General features: G+C 46.4%; 1 protein-coding gene across 1 annotated transcript in view; it reads right to left on the bottom strand.

Moving 5' to 3' along the window:
- LOC126262531 (cartilage oligomeric matrix protein) overlaps positions 1–20,118 on the bottom strand; it is a 472,157-nt gene that overhangs the window by 349,317 nt on the left and 102,722 nt on the right. The window lies entirely within an intron of this gene.

Below are 20,118 nucleotides of genomic sequence, written 5' to 3'. Positions count from 1 at the left end.
CGTGTCCTCCCTCGGGCATGGGTGTGTGTGTGTGTGTGTGTTTGTCCTTAGGATAATTTAGGTTAAGTAGTGTGTAAGCTTAGGGACTGATGACCTTAGCAGTTAAGTGCCATAAGATTTCACACACATTTGAACATTTTTTTTTTCCAGGCTTCGACAATCCAATTTTGCCAGGTCGCTGCACAGCTTGAATCATTTTCGCATACGAATCGAAGGGAGGAGCGGGTGACGTTGTTAGTATCTCCGAGACTAGACCATAAATGGTCGTGTACGGACCGTCTGCGATGTCGACCACTAGTGAACGGGTTTGTCACCGGACCCAAAATGCTCCATGAATTATGCGTTCATTCAGATATGCCTTACACGGTAAATCTTTTTTCTCTGTAGCTGCAGTTTCACGGAATAGTGAATCAAACGGCTATTGTCTTAGGTTTCCGTATAACAATAAACGAACGAAAGAGAAGGACTGGAATTTTTCCATAACAGACGCATTAATTGTGGTTTGCCAACATGGTGTGAGTAAGAAAACAAAGACTGCATTATGTATGTTTGAAACAGTCGTTATTATTACAGTACAGGTATATGGTTCAAGTAGTAGAGCGAAATATGTTAAGGAAATTCTGCGATTACCATCAAACGCAAACTGCTGCAATAAGAGTCAAGATTTATGTGCGATAGGGCACCCACTGTGTTTTACGCGTCATAGTGTAGCGTTGCGTTCAAATGGTTCAAATGGCTCTGAGCACTATGGGACTTAACATCTGTGGTCATCAGTCCCCTAGAACTTAGAACTACTTAAACCTAAGTAACCTAAGGACATCACACACATCCATGCCCGAGGCAAGATTCGAACCTGCGACCGTAGCCGTCACGCGGCTCCAGACTGAAGCGCCTAGAACCGCTCGCCCACACTGGCCGACCAGCGTTGCGTATAAAGGCTCGAGATTAGCCAATTGCCTTTCGTCAGAGGGGCGGTAGCAGATAAATAGAATAAAGTCCCCTCGACTCTCGAGCCCCATCAAGTGAGTTATCTAATTCTCGGGTTTCGACGGTTGTCGTCGTCATCGCCTTGAGAAATTGTAATTATTGACGGCCGGGGATTTAAGGTGTCCTTATATGCACGAAGCAGCAGAGTTCGGACCATTCCGGAGGTGGGACTAATTTTTGTACACACAGGAAGGCAGCCGAGAGACTCTTTCAAAAATCAGGGTTTGGCACAATTGATGTATATCACTTGTCTATTGAAGCGGACTTTTTCTATAAAGAAATGACGAAGAGCTATTGTGCCAAATTATTAACTTTGAAAAGTATTTAAAAGCTGTAAATCATCTCTTACAGTAAACAACTAAATTATTTTATTTTGCCGCTGCTGCCAAAGACTTCGAGGATATACAGTTAGGCCGGTAGCGAGTGCTAGTATGTTCGAGCCACTTAGACCACCTCGATTTATTGGTGGCACGTATGTGGTGAATGAAGTTGTGATTTCATTAGACAGAGCTTTTATTTGGCGTCTTGGTCATCTACAGTCCACTTACTACTTGGAGACTCACATCACAAATCTGCTGCAAAGGAGGCAAACCGAGAACTTGCTGTAACTCAATTGATGCTCGTTGGTTAATCACCACGAAGGAACGTCCACTGGCTGCACCTGAGAACGCCCTCCAGTCAAGCAACAGATGGTGCCGTGACGTAAGCCCAGTTTTCTGTCGGGACGTCACTGTGTTGGACTTAGAAAAATTTTCGCCGTCTATTATTTTACTTGTCTGTTTGTTGCTCGAAAACTCACTTCCTATTGCGCAATCGCGCTGATAAGGACTGTAGTGCTAAAAATAGACTATTACGTCACCCCTCTCTGCGCAACACAAACCTAGTATTACTAGGCTGTGTTGCTGAATAATCCCTTATTAGGTTATTTTTATTATTAGGGTAGATGATTATTGCCTCAATAAATTAAAAACCTCAAAGTCCTGCTCAGACGCACAGCCGAAGGCAATCCTAGAAAGCTCTGCATCAGAGTCATGTACCACCACCATGCAGCGTACCGCACTCGCGCTAATGATTTGGTCATTTCGCTGTACTGTCAGCCCTGATGCGATTTCACTAAGACACCTGTTAAGAACTGAACAAATGCGATCGACTGGGGCATCAATGTAGTAGGCTTTCAGATATCAACTGTTCATTATTTGCCAAACATTATTAAAGCGTCGCGTTTACCAATCATGTTTTTTTAGCACGTAAGTTCAGTGAACTAGTGAGAGGAGCAATGAATCGTTGCAACGGTCACGCGGCCAAGTACACAGACGGAAAAAAAGTCGCAACACCAAAAAATAATTAATGTAGTTTAAGGAAATTTTGAGAATGCATTTACCTAAATAACATATTTAATTGATTAACAGGTCAATGTAAGCACGAGATGCTGGTGCATCAATAACCGGTGTAACTGCCAGAGTGTTGAATCCAAGCATTCAAACGTGCATGCCCTGTGTTGTACAATTGCCGGACGTCAGTTTGTGGGACGTAGTTCCGATAGATCAGTATAGGGACGGTTAGTGCTGTTTGCGGATGACGCTGGAATTATCGTCCGATGATGTCCCATAAGTGCTCGACTGTAGAGCAGGTCAGGGTAACATGCTCACACTCCGTACAGCATGTTCGTTGCAACAGCGATATGTCGGCGGGCGTTATCCTGTTGAAAAGACCCCCGCCCCTCCCGGAGTGCTGTTCATAAATGGCAGCACAACAGGTCGAATCGCCACTCTGAAGAACAAATTTGCAGTAAAAGAGCTCCTGCTGTCATACAAAATTGAACCCCAGATCGTAATTCCTGGTGTAGGTCCAACGTATGTAGCACAGTGACTGGTTGGTTGCAGGCCCTCAACTGATCTGCTTCTAACCAACACACGGCCATCACTGGAAGCAACGCAGAACCAGCCTTCATCAGGAAATACAACAGTCCTACATCCTGTTCTCCAATGAGCTATCACTTGACACCATTGGCGGTGAACTGGGGTCAGCGGAACGCACGCTACAGGGCATCTGGCTCAGAGCTGTCTTCGAAGTAACTGATACCAGTTCGTTGTGTCACTGTGGTGCCAACTGCTGCCAACCACTGCCTAAATTGCTGTTGTAGATGCATTACGATGCGACAGAACCGTAGTCTTCACTCACGACAATGCCACGTGCCCAGTCTCCTTGTGGCCGTACATTCCCATGATTACCGCAGCCAGCGATCATGTACAGTGGCCACATTCCTGCCAAGTCTTCCTGCAATGTCGCAGAAGGAACATCCAGCCTCTCGTAGCCCTATTATACGACCTCGTTGAAACTTAACGAAGTGTTAATAACTGCGTCCTTGTCGCCTTAAAGGCATTCTTGACTAACTTCAACTCACCACGTCGAGTCTTAAAGGTAACTACCTGGCGCCACTCTTATGCGACTAGTACGAAATTTGAATAGACACTATCTTTCAGATGCAGAAACACGCCTAGCATATTTCTTTTATAGCGCACAAACTCATTCTTGACGTTGCGACTTTTTTCCGTCAGTGTGATTCCATGACTGCTCAGTGCCTATGCAGCCATCTGAAGCACAGTGGCTGTAGCTGTTAAGTCACGTGGTCAGCTGAACGGGCCGCTCTGCCCTGGATGGCCGCCAGAGGTTGTCTACGGTAAAAACTGGACTCTCCAGAGGTCGTTTGCTCCTGCCCGCAGCTGGACGTTCCTGTCCCCTGCGAAACGAGGAAGCCGCTGCTTACTCTCTGGTTTCAGTGTCAAGGAAGCTGCCTCCAACTTCTGAGCTCCACCACGAGTATCATAGATTTATTTTTTCCATAGTATCCGTTCTATAACGATGGACCACAATGTTTCATTACATAATAGAAATCACACAAAACTCTCCTTTTCTACGAAAAATACAGTGTTGCCCCTAAACGGAGATCAAAGATAAATTATTTTGTCTTGTCGCCAACTATCCGCCTCGACATCGTATGCTGCTGGGTAACGGCCTCCTCTAAACTATAACATGCATTCTGATCTTCAGTTGTACGTTTACTTGCTGATCTTGCTTGCCCCCTAACGTCATCTTCCCACCTTTCATTAGGTCATCGACTCGGTGTTATATTTATCTGTTGAAATCCTGGGTCCAATTGCTTGCCTAAGTGTTGACCCTACTTCTGTTTCATTTTCATTATAATCTAATTATGTCTTTCACTCCAGTCTGTCCCTAATCAATATGATTGTTTTCCTGTCGCTTTTAGCAATTCCTAACATGTTTCTCCCAGTAACTTGAATGTTTATAGCATTAAAAGTCCATGTGCCCCCCTCTTTCGTTTCTAAGACTGAACTGTGACCGAAATTTGGAACAAGTATTTCGTGAGTTGAATTTTATATTGTGTTCAGTGTGAGATAAATCTAGATGCCGCGCATGAAACTTCACATATCAACAACTACACAATTATTCCCCAAAACTCTGCGCACTGCATGGTTGAAAGTTTTACCATAGCTAGTCCTTTTTTTATCAGTTCTCAAATAGAAGGGGGAAGATTGGGGTTTAACGTCCCGTCAACATCGAGGTCATTAGAGACGAAGCACAAGCTCGGATTGTTTCAAGGATGGGGAATGAAATCGGTCGTGCCCTTTAAAAGGAACCATTCCGGATTTTGCCTGGAACGATTTAGCGAAATCTCGGCAAACGCAATTCAGGGTGGCCGGACATGGGCTTGAACCACTGTCCTCCCGGATGCGAGTCGAGTATGCTAACCACTGCGCTACCTCTCTCAGTACTGGCAAATGGAACACGGGAAAAAAGAGACTACCTGTATGCCTATGTACGAGCCCTGATTTTCCTTATCTTTTTCCCTTAAGGCTCTGAGTGTGGAAGACAACAGAATCGTTCCGCTTTCTGTCACCGAGCAAGATGGCGCAGTGGGTAGCACACTGGACTCGCATTCGGGAGGACGACGGTTCAAGCCCGTGTCCGGCCATCCTGATTTAGGTTTTCCATGATTTCCCTAAATCGCTTCAGGCATATGCCGTCCTGGTTCCTTTGAAAAGGACACAACCGTCTTCCTTTCCCATCCTTCCCTAATCCGATGGAACCGACTACCTCGCCGTTTGGTCCCCTCCTCCAAATCAACCAACTCTCCATTCTGTCACGAATGCCAGTTCTCTGAACTTCCTCACCAGTGTTTGGCGAAAAGAGCTTTGTCTTCCGTTCTAGAACTATTTCAGTAACGTCCTCACACTAACCGAACCGACCGGTAACAGATATAACACACCTCTCTGAAACACACATAGCAGTTTTGTGGACTCTCTTTCTCAAAGTAGATATAAACTCTGTAAGACGGACGCTAGTGAATTAATGCCACTTTTGTAAAATATCTATTACCTGTACTAAAGTAAATTTTCGAAAAGGCTCTTCAGCGCTGATGTATTTATTAGCCTCTTTTCCTTCAAAAAATTGGCCGAAGCGCAAAGAAAAGACTTATTCGCTCGCCGAAGCTATATTTGAAATTTTTGACTGCATAAGACGTTCTGCATACTGGAAGCTATGTAGATTTCATTGATGAATCTTGTCACGCATATATTCTTACATGTAACCGCTACTTATATGGGAGCGTAATGTAAAGGAAGAGCTGCCTTAAGCTAACGTAGATGATGTAGATGTAGATGTAAATGGATGCAGAGAGCGTGTTGCTTTCTTAACGATTATAGCCGGCGTACAGCGTACGCAAACCGCCTCGTTTGTTTCTTCTTCTCCTCTGCAGCAATTACTTGCTCCAAGAAATGGCGCTCATAATTCTGCCATTGTATGAATCGGTGCTAAACGACCGCTCGGTCAGCTTAATTACTTGACGGGCACCAAACTGGACTCATTCGTTATGCGCCTAACCTTACATTCTTCGTGGAAGCAAACAAGGTCTAATGCATATCGACTGTTACCAGGCGAGAGTTGTTGCTTAAATTACCAGCCCTCTATAAATTCCATTCCGAATGAGTTTTGGTTTTATAGCGATGTCTGGACGTATAACAGAATCGCTACTTGCTTCTGAGAAATGGAAATAGAGAAAGACTGACTAGATTCCAAATTCACTTAATCAACGCAACGTTTTTATTCAGGGAATAAAAGAAAATGCAAAACTTTGGTGCTGAGGGTCTCATGAGTTATTTCCTCGTTAATGGTTTCCATATCTACACACGGGAAAGATGCGTTATTTACCTTTTATGAGCAATTTCAGCGTGGCTACCTTATGTTTGGGTGCCAATGAAAGTGAAAATGTGCTAACATTACTGAGCAGTGTCACAGTTAGCGCATTGGTCAACTTTTTCTGCAAACATTAAGAATTGTTATATCCAGCAACTAACGATTGCCCTTAAGTAAATGTCGTCTGCCTACCAGATCGGAATTATCCTTTCTATTTGACGCCTCTTGGGCGGTTTACGTGTCATTTTAACTGATTATTCACCCAAGAAACTAAATTGTATGACATCATGAGTCTGTGAAGAGTCCCATCCCGGACTTTTCCTCCCCCGAAAAACGAAGGAGGTCAAATGGAATCGAACCACGAACATGCGTGTTAACAGCCGGTTATATCCAATAGTCGCCTATCGATAATGATCAAAAAACTTAAAAGGACAGAAAACCATAACACAGACGCTTCTATATAATATGTATAAATAAACACGATCAGCTTTCTTTTTATTTTTCCAAAATCTGTTTCCGCAGTTCCAAAGGCGAATCGCCGTCGCGAAGCTTGAGCGTGGTAAAAGAAATGTCAAGAGAGACATGAGCTGATTATTGCAGTTCGGAATACCACTGTCGCAGTGAACAGAATCAATGGGACAGAATGTAAAGTATCACTTCCTAGACTGTTGCAACGAGGATTTGGAGGAATAGTTCCGCGATTTGGATTTTAATTACGACAGGTTTCTTTATGGGTCTGACCCGACACGCAGCAACGTCATAAGGCGAGATCTAACCATTAGGGATGACGGCAGATTCTGTGGGGCCCTTGAGCTACAAATTCTTTCTCAGAGGCCAGGACGTGTTGGGTTGGATTACTCTAATCCACCTAAAGTTCAGGCTTGTAATTCATGCGGAATGTTGTAGTTCGCACTTGCTAGGCTTTCTTAAGGCTTAGCCATGTAGCCGCATGTTTCTCCAATACCATTTAAGTCCGAATCAATATTGTGAAAAAACCTTGAAGGAGGTAGCACTTGTCAGACACTCGCTATTAGCTGGAGAAGACGATGAAAAATGTGAATGTCCGCGTTTGAGTCAGAAGTCAATCATTCTGCGCCTCAGGCCTGACCTTAATCCTGCTAAATGCGTTGTGGGCGGAGCCTACATGGCTGGCTTACAGATCTGTGATCTCCCACGTTGGCCAGTGTTTTGCGACAGCCACTGTAGAAAAAGTTTCGAGACACGGCATCAAGTTGGACCTTACGGAAGAACTATAAGCAGGAAGAGGAAATGGCCAATGAAAATATGTACATTCTGCTCCTGATTATGATTGGCTGGAAGGGATAAATGGTAGATAATTTTGTCGAGTGTTTTGGCAGCTCGCGAAATCCGAGTCGGCCGGCAGCCCTCGTGGAGCGCGTGAGGCTAGTTCTTCGCCCTCTGGGGGTGAGGTAGCGTTTCGAGTGTATTTTAGACCTTGGTAGTCTCTGAACAGTGAAGCAGTTCTCCCCGTGCGAAAAGAATCGAACAGTGCTTTCACGTGTACTGGCGTAATTTTTGGCATAGTCGTTTGCTTGTTTTCAAGCCGGGTGTCGCTGTCTATTGGGCGCACACGTACTCTATATTAACAGGCTGCATTGCAGTGTGTGTAGCTTGCATCTTGCTGGAGATGTTGTTTAAAGAGGTGGATACGGAGAAGATTATTAGAATATAATAATAAATTATGTTTTGCTCTAATGCAAATTTGAAATGTGGCATTCTTTTGTCTGTTCTTATTCTGTTTGCCTTTCGACTGTGATACTGTGTTGTTTATAGAGAAGCTGGAAGCGGTGTGCTGCTCTTTCTCGTCTGACCTGGGTGTCTTTTGAAAGTAGCTGGATTGCTGGTACAAAAGAAGTGACTATTTTAACCTTGTCTCACGGATCAAAGTGAGGCTCGCGGTCCTTATGTAGTCTGACTGTTTATACACTCCTGGAAATTGAAATAAGAACACCGTGAATTCATTGTCCCAGGAAGGGGAAACTTTATTGACACATTCCTGGGGTCAGATACATCACATGATCACACTGACAGAACCACAGGCACATAGACACAGGCAACAGAGCATGCACAATGTCGGCACTAGTACAGTGTATATCCACCTTTCGCAGCAATGCAGGCTGCTATTCTCCCATGGAGACGATCGTAGAGATGCTGGATGTAGTCCTGTGGAACGGCTTGCCATGCCATTTCCACCTGGCGCCTCAGTTGGACCAGCGTTCGTGCTGGACGTGCAGACCGCGTGAGACGACGCTTCATCCAGTCCCAAACATGCTCAATGGGGGACAGATCCGGAGATCTTGCTGGCCAGGGTAGTTGACTTACACCTTCTAGAGCACGTTGGGTGGCACGGGATACATGCGGACGTGCATTGTCCTGTTGGAACAGCAAGTTCCCTTGCCGGTCTAGGAATGGTAGAACGATGGGTTCGATGACGGTTTGGATGTACCGTGCACTATTCAGTGTCCCCTCGACGATCACCAGTGGTGTACGGCCAGTGTAGGAGATCGCTCCCCACACCATGATGCCGGGTGTTGGCCCTGTGTGCCTCGGTCGTATGCAGTCCTGATTGTGGCGCTCACCTGCACGGCGCCAAACACGCATACGACCATCATTGGCACCAAGGCAGAAGCGACTCTCATCGCTGAAGACGACACGTCTCCATTCGTCCCTCCATTCACGCCTGTCGCGACACCACTGGAGGCGGGCTGCACGATGTTGGGGCGTGAGCGGAAGACGGCCTAACGGTGTGCGGGACCGTAGCCCAGCTTCATGGAGACGGTTGCGAATGGTCCTCGCCGATACCCCAGGAGCAACAGTGTCCCTAATTTGCTGGGAAGTGACGGTGCGGTCCCCTACGGCACTGCGTAGGATCCTACGGTCTTGGCGTGCATCCGTGCGTCGCTGCGGTCCGGTCCCAGGTCGACGGGCATGTGCACCTTCCGCCGACCACTGGCGACAACATCGATGTACTGTGGAGACCTCACGCCCCACGTGTTGAGCAATTCGGCGGTACGTCCACCCGGCCTCCCGCATACCCACTATACGCCCTCGCTCAAAGTCCGTCAACTGCACATACGGTTCACGTCCACGCTGTCGCGGCATGCTACCAGTGTTAAAGACTGCGATGGAGCTCCGTATGCCACGGCAAACTGGCTGACACTGACGGCGGCGGTGCACAAATGCTGCGCAGCTAGCGCCATTCGACGGCCAACACCGCGGTTCCTGGTGTGTCCGCTGTGCCGTGCGTGTGATCATTGCTTGTACAGCCCTCTCGCAGTGTCCGGAGCAAGTATGGTGGGTCTGACACACCGGTGTCAATGTGTTCTTTTTTCCATTTCCAGGAGTGTAGGTATAAACCTGGAGCGCCAACAAACTTTTCGGAGGAAATCTACGGAGCAACAGGTCACGTACACAACTGGCCATTAAAATTGCAACACCACGAAGATGACGTGCTACAGACGCGAAATTTAACCGACAGGAAGAAGGTGCTGTGATATAAAAATGATTATCTTTTCAGAGCATTCACACAAAGTTGGCGCCGCTGGCGACACCTACAACGTGCTGACACGAGGAAAGTTTCCAACCGGTTTCTCATACACAAACAGCAGTTGACCGGCGTTGCCTGGCGAAACGTTGTTGTGATGCCTCGTGTAAGGAGGAAAAATGCGTACCATCACGTTTCCGACTTTGATAAAGGTCGGATTGTAGCCAATCGCGATTGCGGTTTATCGTATCGCGACATTGGTGCTCGCGTTGGTCGAGATCCAATGACTGTTAGCGGAATATGGAATCGGTGGGATCAAGAGGGTAACACGAAACGCCGTACTGGATCGCAACGGTCTCGTATCACTAGCAGTCGAGATGACAGGCATGTTATCTGCATGGCTGTAACGGATCGTGCAGCCACGTCTCGATCCCGGAGTCAACAGATGGGGACGTTTGCAAGACAATAATCATATGCACGAACACTTGGACGACGTTTGCAGCAGCATGGGCTATCAGCTCGCAGACCGTGGCTGCGGTTACCCTTGACCCTGCATCACAGACAGGAGCGCCTGCGAAGGTGTACTCAACGACGAACCTGGGTGCACGAATGGCAAAACGTCATTTTTTCGGATGAATACAAGTTCTGTTTACAGCATCATGATGGTCGCATCCGTGTTTGGCGACATCGCGGTGAACGCACATTGGAAGCGTGTATTCGTCATCGCCATACTGGCGTGATGGGATGGGGTGCCTTTGGTTACACGTCTCGGTCACCTCTTGTTCGCATTGACGGCACTTTCAACAGTGGACGTTACATTTCAGATGTGTTACGACCCGTGGCTCTACCCTTCATTCGATTCCCTCGAAACCGAACATTTCAGCAGGGTAATGCACGATCGCATGTTGCAGGTCCTGTACGGGCGTTTCTGGATACAGAAAATGTTCGACTCCTGCCCTGGCCAGCAAATTCTCCAGATCTCTCACCAATTGAAAACGTCTGGTCAATGGTGGCCGAGCAACTGGCTCGTCACAATACACCAGTCACTACTCTTGATGAACTGTGGTATCGTGTTGAAGCTGCATGGGCAGCTGTACCTGTAAAGGCCATCCAAGCTCTGTTTGACTCAATGCCCAGGTGTATAAAGGCCGTTATTACGGCCAGAGGTGTTTGTTCTGGGTAGTACTGATTTCTCAGGATCTACGCACTGAAATTGCGTGAACATGTAATCATATGTCAGTTCTAGTATAATATTTTTGTCCAATGAATACCCGTTCGTCATCGGCGTTTCTTCTTGGTGTAGCAATTTTAATGGCCAGTACTGTAATTTGTCTCGCGCATCGCACGACGCCAAAGTCGTCGGCACACTGTACGAGTAGGCTAACGGCGACGTGGCTATCTGCGAGCTTTGTGACCTCATCTCTTACTATTTCACGTCACATTAAGGTTTCATGAAAAACGTGTCGTTCTGGTTAGGATTTGTTATAGTTAAATGTAAGTTAATAATACATCGGCGATTAATAGCTATAGAAGTCCATAAGATAAACATCGAAAGTCTCCTATAACGAGACTACAGTTGAGCGTGGTTTCCAGAGGCACCATGTTACAGTGTAGAGGTTAGGTCGGTATAGGGTTCAAATCTTGTTGTATCTAATTTTTTTTCAATTCCACGTTTTCTAAAAGGTTATGGGACTTCCTTGCTAAATTAATAGAAACAATTTCCGTACTATTTAATGTTAATCTAAATATAAGAGCCTTTTTTGTCACAGATGAGTTTGTTCGATGTAGTGAATTTTTTATAAGCTGATCTCCTCACTGCCCCGGACATGTATCTTTCGTTCTTACGAGGCCTGTTCAGAAAGTAAGCTCCGATTGATTGCCAAACTGAAACCACAGTGAACATCAGAAATGTTTTACTTGTAACAATTAGCTACACCTTTCAGCTACTTCTCTACGTAGTCGCCGTTCTGACTTAGACTTTTGTCATAGCGTTGTACCAACTTTTCAATAGCCTCATCATAGAAGGCAGCCACCAGTGCTTTCCGCCAATTCTCCACGCTGGCCTACACCTCGTTGTCTGTGTCAAAATGTTGTCTTCAAAGACAGCGGTTCATGTGACCAGAGATGAAACTCAGGGGGAGACAATTGCGGACTGTATTGTGGGTAATCTAACATTTCCATTTGAAAACGATGCAGGAGCATCTTCATTGCACCTGCAGAATGCGGCTGAGAATTGTCTTGAAGAAGAAACAGCACGACAGTTATGTAATGTTAGCTGCGTAGCTTCAGGCGAAATTTCTCACCAGGCCCTCGTACTTGGCGGCAGACACTATATTCTAGACATCTTTACGCACTCACTGCGAGCTCAGAAATGAGAAGAGCGACGTGATGCTAACTGGGGTTATACTAGAGACACTACCAAACACATCTGTGCAAAGCTTTATCGGATTTTCATAGTCGTTTCCATTTCGCGACCGATCGGAGCTTACTTTCTGAACGCCCCTCGTATTACATGTTCACAGACATTTAAGTTTTCATTTATGTATACTATAAATTATGCGTAGTCGTGTTGGATGACAAACCTGGAAGCTGGAGAGATCTGTAGAGATTGAATAAGAGTCCCTAACCGTTTTTTCCACCAACCTGTCGACTTCTAAAGTTGTGCCCCCAGCGCAGAAGACAGCTCGTCGGTCGTGGGATCTTCTTCGGCGGAGGCTGCTATGCTGTCATCTCGAACTTGAACCTGTGTTTGTGCTTTTTTTGTGGGATGCCCCCTGCCCAGGTTAGTCTCTGTATCTACAGAGATCAAGATCTGTGGTACTGACAATGATGGTAGACGACACCTCTCATTAAATTATCCTGTTTGTTTATATTTTAAAATATCACTTTTCACACTGTCTTCTACAACATTCGACATAGCTTTCACAATAGTCTTTTCTGACCACTTCCGATATAGAGTACGACATGTCCGTCCGAAACAGAGATACACGTCCGTCTCTGAAGAACACACGAAACAGAGGGACTAGCGCAGCTGAAGTGCTTCGTCTCCCAGGAGCGCCAAAGCGACTCGAAGTTGTCCGAAGCACTTCGGTTGTAATATCATTATTCTTATGTTTCTCAAAACTAGTGAAATGTAATAAACGAAAACGGTAGACTCATACGGTAACCATGAGAGACTGTCATACAGAAAACTGCGTTAATGGGTTAAATACAATGAAAAGTATGTAAATAATTACTCTACCTCTACTTCTACATCTACACTCCGCAAGCCACCTGACGGACTCTGCCACGGGAGTGATACGTACTGTAACATCTGCTGCTTGTACCCCACTCCACTTTTGTACCATATGCTGCTGCATCAAGGCGAACTTCTAGCAACATAAAATACTGGCCGCCACAGCCAGGAATATCACAATACCATAGACAGAACAGCACGACTAGGGAGAAAACGAGCGTTTTAATAGAGCTAACGTAGGACTTTTACGCCCGTCCATTTCCGTGAACAAACTGTACTGTTTGCGAGCCAAACCGAGCCGACAACTGAGACGGACAGCGCTGAGAGCGCAAAATCACGTTAACCAGATGGTACCGCGGGGCGAAGGCGCTGTGTCTCATAACGTTGGACGTCCCGTTTGCGTGCACGTCAACGTCAGCTGTGGACTTTGGTCGCGGCCGCGAATGGAACTTCGCTAGACGCTACGGAAGCCGAGACGACAGTCGAGAAACAACCGTTCACTACTTCTCAGTGCTAGTGGTTGCTGAAGCCAGGTCTTTGTCATCCACAATTGTCGACAAACTTGTTTTTGCAGTACAGAAAACTTATAAAAGAAAATCGGACGTGCTCCCCCAGTGCGCGGGCGTGCAATTCCGATTCGTTTTACAATTATTTACGGGCGCCAATTAGGACTGATGAATGCACCCGTGACTGACAGCAGAGACCTCGTAGTGGATCGTGGAGATTAGATGACTGGAGGTAGTGTTTGATAGAGGAAGCGGACTTGGTGAGTTTCATTTATCACTCATAAACAGCATTTGTTTCCTTGGAAACTTGCAGGTTTTTGATTTTGGTGTTGCTCTCACTTTGCTTGAACTGTTATCGTGAGAAAATTTTTTGCTGACGTTGCAAGGAACCAGTTGGGAATATGCGTTGACTTTTAGTGGTATATGTCGTCCAGCCCAGTAGTTGAATCTCGGAATCTTTGAGGATGTAGTTAGGCTCCCACATCTACATATACACTCCGCAAGTCGCGTCACGGTGTGTGGCTGAGGGTACTTTACGAACCAACGACACCACCCCTTTTCCTATTGCAGCCGCGTATGATTCGTGGGAAGAACGACTGCTTGTAAGGCTGCCCGTGGGCTAGAAACTCACTAATTTTATGCTCGTGGTCTTTCCGCAAGAAGTATATTGGCTGAATATTTTAGGAATGTACGCTCTCGGAAATTTAACAGTAGACCACGACGTATAAGCGGAACGCATCTTTTCCAGCATCTGGCACTGGAGATGGCTGAGCATCCCTGTGACGCTTTCGCGATTGCTGAATGAACCTGTAACGAAACATGCAGCTCTTCTTTGGATCTTATCTATTCCCTCTATCAATGTCATTCCGACGAGCAATCTTTATCTGCATTTACATGATTACTCCGCAATTCACAATTAAATGGCTGCCAGAGAGTTTATCGAACCACCTTTAAGCTATTTCTCTACCGTCATACTCTAGAACCGCGTGCGAGGAAAACGAGCGCTTAAATCTTTCTGTGCGAGCTCTGATTTCTCTTATTTTATTATGATGACTATTTATCCCTTTGTAGGAAGGCGACAACAAAATATTTTTGCAATTGGAGGAGAAAGTTGGTGACTGAAATTTCATGATAAGATACTACCGCAAATAAAAAACGCCATTGTTTTACTGATAGCCACTCCAATTCCCGTATTATGTTCGTAATACTCTCCCACTCCCCACACAAAACAAACTTGAACTTCTTTGAACTTTGTCGATGTTCTCCGTCAGTCCCATCTAATGCGAATCCTACCCAGTACAGCAGCTGTAATGCGGATCCTACCCAGCACAGCAGCACTCCAGAAGAGGGCGGACAAGCATAGTGTAAGTAGTCTCTTTACAAGACCTGTTGCACTTTCTAAGTGTTCCGACAATAAATTGTTGTCTTTGATCTGCTTCCCCCACATCGCTATCTATGTGATCGCCCCAATTTTAGTTATTCGTAACTGTAATCCCCAAGTATTTAGTCGAATTTACGGCCTTTAAGTTTGTGTGATTTATCGTGGAACAGAAATTTAGCGGATTTTTTGAAGTACTCATGTGGATGACTTCACGCTTTTCATGGTTTAGAGTCAGCTGCCACGTTTCACACCATACAGATATATCGTCTGAATCGTTTCGCAATTGATTTTAATCATCTGATGAGTTTACAAGGCAGTAAATTCAGCAACATCTTCAGATAATCTAAGAGGGCTACTCAGATTGTCTCCTCTATCGTTTATGTAGATCAGAAACAGCAGAGAGCCTATAACATCTCATTGGGAAACGCCAGGTAATGCTTCTGTTCTACTCGATGCGTTTCCGTCAGTTACTACGAACTGTAAACTTTCTGACAGGAACTCGCGAATCCAGTCATACAATTGAGTCGATACTCCATATGCACGCAATTTGATTAAAAGTCGCATGTGAGGAACGGCGTCAAAGCCTTCTATAAATCTAAAAATATGGAATCAATTTGACATCCCTTATCGATAGCACTAATTACTACGCAATATTGAAGTATTAGTCAAACGAGGGTTTTTTTAAGCTACTTCTTTTGTTGAGGAGAACATTTCCTTATAGTTTCTACGATAAATCTCAGTCTAACATCTGCCTTACTGGCGATTAATTTTGTGTGGTCTTTCCATTTCGAATCGTACTCTACGCATACTCCTAGATATTTTATGAAAGTACAATTTACAAGTGCAATTGTGTAACCATATAACAAAGAGTCTTTCTGTGTTTGTATTCGCATTCTGTCTATAGAATATTTGTTAGTGTTTTGCACTACTTACGATTTTATCTATTTCCTGGGTCAGAGAGGGGCTGGCGATACTTATCAGGACAGTTTACGAAGTGTAGCAGTGCTGAGAATTGATCCAAGTTCGTCGATGAACTCTTTCTCTTTAATAAGTGATGGAAAAAGTTGCATAATTTTTCTCGTCCGCCGCACGTAGTGAACGGCGTTTAATTCCGGACGCGGCCGCCAGTGGACTTCGCGCGATACCACGGCGTCTCAGAGAAAGAACGGAAAGCGAACGTTTCAAACGGTGATATGTGGAATTTAGTACGTGAGTTTAGCACATGAAACAATATTTGCTAAGGTAAGTGCAACAAACTATTGAGAAACAGCGCCGAAAAATGATGGATATGCAGGATATATTCAAGATAATACACTGGAGCGCTAAAGAAACTGGTATAGGCATGCATATTCAAATACAGATACATGTAAACAGGCAGAATACGGCGCAGCCGTCTGCAACGCCTATGGCGTTATAATCGTCGCACGAGCGATGGGACACAGTATCTCCGAGGTAGCGATGAAGCGGGGATTTTCCCGTACGATCATTTCACGAGTGTACCGTGAATATCAGGAATTCAGCAAAACATCAGATCTCCAACATCGCCGCGGCCGGAAAAGAGATCCTACAAGAACGGGACCAACGACGACTGAAGAGAATCGTTCAAGGTGACTTTAGTGCAACCCGCTGCAGATTTCAATGCTGGTATATCAAAAAGTGTCGGTGTGCGAACCATTCAACGAAACATCAACGATATGGGCTTTCGGAGGCGAAGGTCCACTCGTGTGCCCTTTATGACTGCACGACACAAAGCTTTATGTCTCGCCGGGGCCCGGCAACACGGGTATGCAGACAACTTCATGAATCCATGGAGTCTGCATGTCAGCAGTGGACTGTTCAAGCTGGTGGAGGGTTTATAATGGTGTGGGGCGTGTGCAGATGGAGTGATGTGGGACCCCTGTTACGGCCAGATACGACTCTGACAGGTGACACTTCCTGTCTGATCACCTGCATCTATTCGTGTCCATTGTGCATTCCTACGGACTTGGGCAATTCCAGCAGGACAACGCGACACCTCACATGTCCAGAATTGCTGCAGAATGGCTGCAAGTACACTCCTCTGAGTTTAAACACTTCCACTGGCCACAAAACTCCACAGACACTCCGCAGACATGAATGACATTGACTATATCTGGGATGCCTTGCAACGTGCTGTTCGGAAGACATGTCCACCCCCTCGTACTCTTGCGGATTTGTGGACAGCCCTGCAGGATTCATGGTGTCAGTTCCCTCCAACGGTACTTCAGACATTAGTCGAGTCCATGCCACGTCGTGTTGCGGCACTTCTACGTGCTCGCGGGGGTCGTACACGATGTTAGGCAGGTGTACCAGTTTCTTTTACTACACTCCTGGAAATGGAAAAAAGAACACATTGACACCGGTGTGTCAGACCCACCATACTTGCTCCGGACACTGCGAGAGGGCTGTACAAGCAATGATCACACGCACGGCACAGCGGACACACCAGGAACCGCGGTGTTGGCCGTCGAATGGCGCTAGCTGCGCAGCATTTGTGCACCGCCGCCGTCAGTGTCAGCCAGTTAGTCGTGGCATACGGAGCTCCATCGCAGTCTTTAACACTGGTAGCATGCCGCGACAGCGTGGACGTGAACCGTATATGCAGTTGACGGACTTTGAGCGAGGGCGTATAGTGGGCATGCGGGAGGCCGGGTGGACGTACCGCCGAATTGCTCAACACGTGGGGCGTGAGGTCTCCACAGTACATCGATGTTGTCGCCAGTGGTCGGCGGAAGGTGCACGTGCCCGTCGACCTGGGACCGGACCGCAGCGACGCACGGATGCACGCCAAGACCGTAGGATCCTACGCAGTGCCGTAGGGGACCGCACCGCCACTTCCCAGCAAATTAGGGACACTGTTGCTCCTGGGGTATCGGCGAGGACCATTCGCAACCGTCTCCATGAAGCTGGGCTACGGTCCCGCACACCGTTAGGCCGTCTTCCGCTCACGCCCCAACATCGTGCAGCCCGCCTCCAGTGGTGTCGCGACAGGCGTGAATGGAGGAACGAATGGAGACGTGTCGTCTTCAGCAATGAGAGTCGCTTCTGCCTTGGTGCCAATGATGGTCGTATGCGCGTTTGGCGCCGTGCAGGTGAGCGCCACAATCAGGACTGCATACGACCGAGGCACACAGGGCCAACACCCGGCATCATGGTGTGGGGAGCGATCTCCTACACTGGCCGTACACCACTGGTGATCGTCGAGGGGACACTGAATAGTGCACGGTACATCCAAACCGTCATCGAACCCATCGTTCTACCATTCCTAGACCGGCAAGGGAACTTGCTGTTCCAACAGGACAATGCACGTCCGCATGTATCCCGTGCCACCCAACGTGCTCTAGAAGGTGTAAGTCAACTACCCTGGCCAACAAGATCTCCGGATCTGTCCCCCATTGAGCATGTTTGGGACTGGATGAAGCGTCGTCTCACGCGGTCTGCACGTCCGGCACGAACGCTGGTCCAACTGAGGCGCCAGGTGGAAATGGCATGGCAAGCCGTTCCACAGGACTACATCCAGCATCTCTACGATCGTCTCCATGGGAGAATAGCAGCCTGCATTGCTGCCAAAGGTGGATATACACTGTACTAGTGCCGACATTGTGCTTGCTCTGTTGCCTGTGTCTATGTGCCTGTGGTTCTGTCAGTGTGATCATGTGATGTATCTGACCCCAGGAATGTGTCAATAAAGTTTCCCCTTCCTGGGACAATGAATTCACGGTGTTCTTATTTCAATTTCCAGGAGTGTATTTAGAGTAGAGGGGTCAGATCTCTTAAATCGGAATAAAATGAAAACTTTATGTCAACAGGGGTGTTGTAATGCTTGATTTCCTAGACACGAAAAGTCAGTTGTGGCTCTTCTCTCATGTGCATACATGTTTCAATTGATTCCTGAAAATTCACGAACTACAAATTGCCTGATGCTTGAATGACGTTACACTAGTTGTACGTCGAGTAATGTTATCTATGTTTGACAGCATTCTGCACATAGCAGAGCGAGTGGGCTTAATGCACATTATTCCCGTCAACGAACGATAGACGTGGACCAATTCGTTGGTCTCCACGTTAACCCCAGTTAAAGATGTTTGAATTATTTTTGTGTGGTTGTGTAATCTACGAAATTTCTGTCAATGACAAAGCATGTCTCCTTTCGCAAGATGTGGAAGCTTCTGAGTCTGTAAGTACTTTTCCAGTAGTATTAAAAGGATTATAGCTTGAATACAGCAACTAATCACAAGTAGGATACAGAAGTTATGTTTGCGTTTAACTTTTAGCCGTTTCGGATTTTATTCAAAATCCATCCTCAGATGACTGTTGCAAGTTCCCGCTCTGAGTCCTTGCTTTGAGTTTGTGTCCGTGAATGGTGTGGTGATCTACGATAAAGAAAAAAAAAGGAAACTTTTATCTCAGAGCGACAAACAACTATTGGGCATAAACACAAAGCGAGGACTCACCACGAAAACTTGTAAGAGCCGTCTGACGATGGATTTAAAGGAAGATCCAAAAGTGGTAATGGTTAAACGTAAATAAACTGGTAGTCGTATTCCTTATAATTCTACTACATCCACGTTTCTCATTGTAGCGTATACCAGTAGTATTCGAGCTCTTTCGGAACTGACTGCAGTCGCGAGATGGCGTTTGTATTCAAGACGAAAGGACCTCTCTCAACGCTCTGTGTAAGCATCGCTAACCATTTGTAAAATGAAGTAAGTGACAAATGTAATAAAATGTTGTGTCAACTGGAACACTATGCGCGACAACCTCATAACTAAAAAACTCACTATTTTCTACACAACGCAGATAAAGTACCTGGGTGTCCAGAAATGTGAGCAAATTTTGTTGCTAAAATCGTTCTTGCAGTGCCCTTCCGAGTAAATTCCTGACAACAGCACGGGAAAGCTCGAGTCTGACAAGAAACCGTCCGCCGAACTACCGCTAGCGAACTCAGTGGAGTAGCGTTCACGTAAGAGGCACATCACCAACAGAGCGACCAAGAGAGGACGTCGTGTGGGTAAGCCTCCAGCCCGTATTGTGCAAGAAGTGCGACCCAGTTCGCTGACCAGCCGCAGGCAGCAGGAGGCGACGGTAAACAGGCGTCGTCCAGGGTGGGCGGCTGCGTGGGGCCCGCGACACGGCCGTGAACCCTGCCCGCTGCCGCCTTCAGTTCAGGCGCGGTCCAGCACACGTTTACGGGGAAATCACGCCGCTAGAAATTTGTTGTCACGTGCAAATTAACAAAACTCGACGAGAAATGACTTGCAGAACACTGTCA

The sequence above is a fragment of the Schistocerca nitens genome, chromosome 6 (genome assembly GCF_023898315.1).
Source record: "Schistocerca nitens isolate TAMUIC-IGC-003100 chromosome 6, iqSchNite1.1, whole genome shotgun sequence".
NCBI classification, from domain to species: Eukaryota; Metazoa; Arthropoda; class Insecta; order Orthoptera; family Acrididae; genus Schistocerca; species Schistocerca nitens.
The sequence above is the reverse complement of the archived record's forward strand: the minus strand, read 5'-3'. Positions and strand labels throughout refer to the sequence as shown.